Source organism: Marmota marmota, unplaced genomic scaffold (genome assembly GCF_001458135.2).
Source record: "Marmota marmota marmota unplaced genomic scaffold, marMar, whole genome shotgun sequence".
NCBI classification, from domain to species: Eukaryota; Metazoa; Chordata; class Mammalia; order Rodentia; family Sciuridae; genus Marmota; species Marmota marmota.
The window spans coordinates 1,685,580-1,690,159 of NW_026000185.1; the positions used below are offsets into that span (position 1 = coordinate 1,685,580).

The 4,580-nt window shown below is 53.8% G+C and overlaps 1 long non-coding RNA gene across 1 annotated transcript; it reads right to left on the bottom strand.

Annotated features, from left to right (window-relative positions):
• Nucleotides 1–521: 521 nt before the first annotated feature.
• On the bottom strand, nucleotides 522–2,226 carry LOC125612410. Its single transcript, XR_007342773.1, has 3 exons — nucleotides 1,830–2,226; nucleotides 1,333–1,463; nucleotides 522–882 (listed from the first exon to the last, which is right to left on the bottom strand). It is a non-coding gene; the product is annotated as an uncharacterized LOC125612410 (long non-coding RNA).
• Between the last annotated feature and the right edge of the window lie 2,354 nt (nucleotides 2,227–4,580).

Here is a 4,580-nt window from a genome sequence, read left to right on the forward strand (position 1 = left end):
TCTCTCCCCCTCTTTCTCCCTCTCCCCCCTCCCTCTCCCTCTCTCCCTTTCCCTCCCTCTCTCTCCCCTCCCTCTCTCCCTCTCCCTCTCACAAGCCAACCCTCTTTGCCTTCTGCTCTGCCCCCTCCTTCTGCTCCACTCAGCAGCAAACCTGCTGCTCATACAGACGCTGTCAGCCCCGCCCTCCTCCCTGGATCTGCCCCGCCTCCTGCAGGTCTCAACTGGCCCCGCCCACCCCTCCAGACCCACCTGGCATCCTCACGCTGCCTCCTGGGCACTTCTGGAACCCACCAGCCCCTGCCCCACCTTGGCACCTTGTGTCACTGCAGCAAGTGTGCCATGGCTCTGCTCCTCCTGTCACTCGAGTCATGGCTCAGCCAAGTGCCACCTCCTCTGTAAAGCCCCCAGTCACCTCACCCCAGACGTCTTTACCCAACACCCTGGTTTTTCTCCAGGGCAGCACGGTCAGCTCTCAGCTTCGTATATTAAATATCTTTATCACCTCCCTCCGCTGTGCGTCTGGGAAGCCTGGTCTCCAAGCTCTGGAGAGGTAGAAGCCATTCCTAGAACTCCCACCAACCAGAGAGAGAGTGTCCGGGGGCAGGGGAGCCAGGCAGAGGAAAGCTATGAGCCAGGACAGAGAGGAAGACAGCAACAGTGATACCGAGATCAGAAAGTAACTCCAGACCCTCGGCCACGTAAGTCACATGTGTTACGTCCGATCTGGAGACAGTCATTAAGATTTGAATCATTGTTCATTCCAGGCAGGAGGAAATGGACCCTCAGAGAGGTGTGGTCACCTTCCAGGGTCACACCCCGGACTCGTTTCAACCACTTTTTATCAGGCACAGTGGGACCTTCCCGATCCCATTAACTTCTTTCCTGGGAAGAAAAGGAAAGCGGAAACCGAGGGAAATAAAAGCACGTGTCAACTCGCTTCACCCACGATCCACTGCTGCGTGCCCCTGCCCGGGGGGCTCTGCCTGTGTCCCCAGTGCCGTCCACTCTGGGGAAGGACTTTGTGCAGATGGCAGTAAGTACAGGTCTTTGGGCTTCCGGGCACTTAGATTTTATGTACCCCCCCCCGCAAAAAAAAGACTTTCAGGCCATGGTAAGTGACCCCCCAGGACATTTCAACAGGATCCATGTCATATACACGTATAAAGTGCCAAGGGAGCATGGCAGCCCCAGCCAGCTAGCCCCTGCGTCTGACCAGCAAGGAGCCCCATCCAGAGTTCCACGGGCAGCATGGACGCACGGTGAGTCCATTTCACTCTGCGGCTGGCCTGCCGGGAGCGCGCTCACATGCTGGGAGACCCCACGGGGGCTCACCTCTCCTACACGTGAAGTCCTGGTGACGTAAATGCCTGGCACGGTTGTGGTGACAATCCAAGGAATGTCAACATGAAGAGCCTCGTCCAGCCGCGTCTGGTCCATCGCAGACTCTCAGTGCATGGTGGTTACTGCAGAGAGAAAGGAGGGAGGAGTGGACAGGAGGAGGGAGGGAAGGAGGGAGGGAGGGATAAAGACACACGCCATTCTGGGGAAGACCTCGGCAGTGGAAGAAATTGACACCCCCAAAAAAAATTTTTTTTCAGAAAATCTCTAAGAGAAATAAACACACTCGTGCAGGGAACCTCGGAATCTGGCCATCCCTCCTATTCAGGAAAGGTCCCAACACCCCCCATCCAGCATCCCTAAGCCAACGCCCCCACTCCTGCTTCCAGTCCGAGGTAGCACAATATCTGTGCAACCAGATACCAACCCAGATACCAGACGGTGCTGCGGACGGGCTGATAGGTCACCCTTAACGAGGTCCAGTCCTTTACCTAGAATCCCCCTTTCAGAAACCATCATGGGGAAGGGCTCCAGCACAGGTCTGTGCATGATGTCGTTGAGAACATGGAGAACAGGAAACAGCCCAGCCGTCCAGAGCCACGGACAAGGGCACGGTAAAGCGATGCACGTCATCAGAATATGCTCCTGAGCATTCTTAATATCCTGGGAAACGCTGACTCAACAGGGGCGGGCAGAATGATCAGAAGGTTAAGTCAGTCTCCGCTCCAGGGAGAAGAGAGATTTCTAAGATGCTGGAGGAATAGACCGGCCAGTTCTTTGTGCTGTGTTTAAGAATGGTTTGTAAAAATGTCTTGTAAATTTTTTATATTCGCCAAATTGTCATCTTGGGGATTTTCCCCCACTCATTCCATTCCCAGTAAATAAATCTCTCCCCACGGCGGCTCCGGGATCCAGTCCTCATCCGACACACCGTGCTGGCTTAAGAGGGTGGATGGGGAAGGAGGAAGGGAGACAGACACCTTCCTTAGAGTCACCACAGGCTGGAATTACGCGGGGAGGGGCTGTAGGCTTGCCTCCCAGCGATAACCAGGGACGATCCTCTCCTCATCTTCCGCTCCTCAGCGCGGCACCTGGAGGAGCTCACGTTTCCATCCAACCCAAGGCCCCAGCAGTGGAAATCGGGTGGAATTTAAAAACTGACCTTCTGGTTGAAAGGTAGACAGGAAGAGGAACTGGGATCCCCGGGGAGAAGATCAGAGAAGCCAAGAGACCAAGGGGACCATGGTAGACTGGGAAAGAGGATCGCAGAGAAAAACAAGTCAGAACCCACCTCCTAGAGGAGTCAAGCAGGTCAAGAGTGAGTTCAGGAAGCTAAAGGGAGAAGTGGATCCAGTGGGGGGCTCAGACCCCACCAGCTGGGAGTGGCCGGGTCAGTACCAGGGAAATGCCACCGTGCAGGAACGGAAGCCCAGCTTTTGCCAGACTTTTCCTATTTTTCAATCCAGAAAACCATAGTTTATGCATAAACTCCACATTTTTAAATCCCAACAAACATCAAGACTCCATTTTTAAAAACAGGAGTATGATGAAACTATTAGAAATCGGCCCTTTTTGGTTGACAAACCTAAGGACATTTTTCTCTATTTTTTAAGTAAGAAAAAAAGAAAGACAAATTGCAACCCCCACTACACAGACGCAGTAAGGCCTTGCCGTGCCTGGTGCTCAGCCACACCACCCTGCAAGGACGCTCTGACCCCAGTGAGGCCGACTTCCCCAGACTGGTGGCCAGTTGCAAGGGAGACACAGAGACCGTTTCCTGAGGTCACTAGAGCTGTGACCTTGTTCCCAGGTGCACATCACCCTCCCACCCTTCCAAATTTTAAGGGGTTATGGAGGGTGGAGAGGCTGCGAGGCACCCTCTCGGCCAGGAGACTCCTCTGCGCGTGCTGGGCCCATCCTCAGCCACACAAGCCAGCGAGCCCTGTGTTTAGAGGACACATGCAGATTAACTTGCAGGACAAACAGGAAGAGGTGTGAGACACGCCAGGTCGTGGAGGGGCTGTGTGGCTGCTCTCTTTACAAATCGTCTCCTGCGAGGACGCCAGCTGAGCTGGTGGGTGCCGCTGACTCCGTGACAACCAGGAGCACAAGTCACCCTTTTGCGGAAGAGTTCAGTCAGACAGACTGGGAGAGTGTCTGCGGGGCTGGAAATGATCGGAGGCTACGAAAGCAACCCAGGGCATGGCGATTTGTTGGTACAGTCGCGTCCTTCCGAGGGTCCTCATCTGACGACCAAGAGAAAATAAGGACCGACACATCCCAGAACTCAGAATTGGCTCGTGAGACCCAGGGTCCTGGGTTGGGCACACTCCCCACCCCACCCCCAGCCCCTGCACTGACCTGTCCTTGGGCTCCCGCCAGCCACATGCATTGGCTGAGGGTTCCTGTTGGTGACCGTGTATGATAACCAGCAATGACCATGAACCTCGCAGAGCCACCCTGGGCCTGAGAATTGGTCTTCATTTCTATTTAACATTTGCAGACCTCGGAATCTATAAATAATAAATGGCTCCAACACTCCAAAGGTCACAGTGTTCAAAGAGCAGAGAAATAGACGGCATGTCTGGGTTCCCAGGGAGCCAGCAATTCTGAGGGGCAGGGATAAGGGCGGTCAGGGAGGAAGGAGGGCAGCCAGGTAAGGCGGTTCCTCTAGTGCCTCCAGGGCAGTCTCCAAACTTACCAGGCTAGTTCTGCACACGCGCACACACATGCACACGCACACACACTTCCATTACACCTTGGGATCCTCGGCACCTATTGCAATACAGCATGATGACTCTTAGTGACATTCTTGGTTCCCCACCTGGCTACCTTTCTACACCATCATCTCCCTGAGGACAGGGAACCACATCTGCCTCTCATCACCACACGCTCGGCATCCCCCCCCCACCCAGACCCAGGACCTGGTGAATGCTCGGTTCCATTTGGGGAGGATGGGGAGGGAGGAGGAAAGAGAAAGAAAGCGCACAGCTTATTCTATGCTTTGTGGAACAGTAGGTATTAAATTATTTTAATGTTCTTTACTAAATTCCCTTTGAATTGCGTTTTTCTGTCACTTGAAGGAATTAGGCTCCCTTATCACAAAACTTTAAGAGGGTTTCTTTAATATGAGTTATATGAACCTGGGTACAACCCGGCTACAACTTTCCTTACACCGCGACGACCGTGAAAATAACTCAAGAGAAATTCGTGAGGGTTTCAAGAAGCGCACAGGAGGGTCT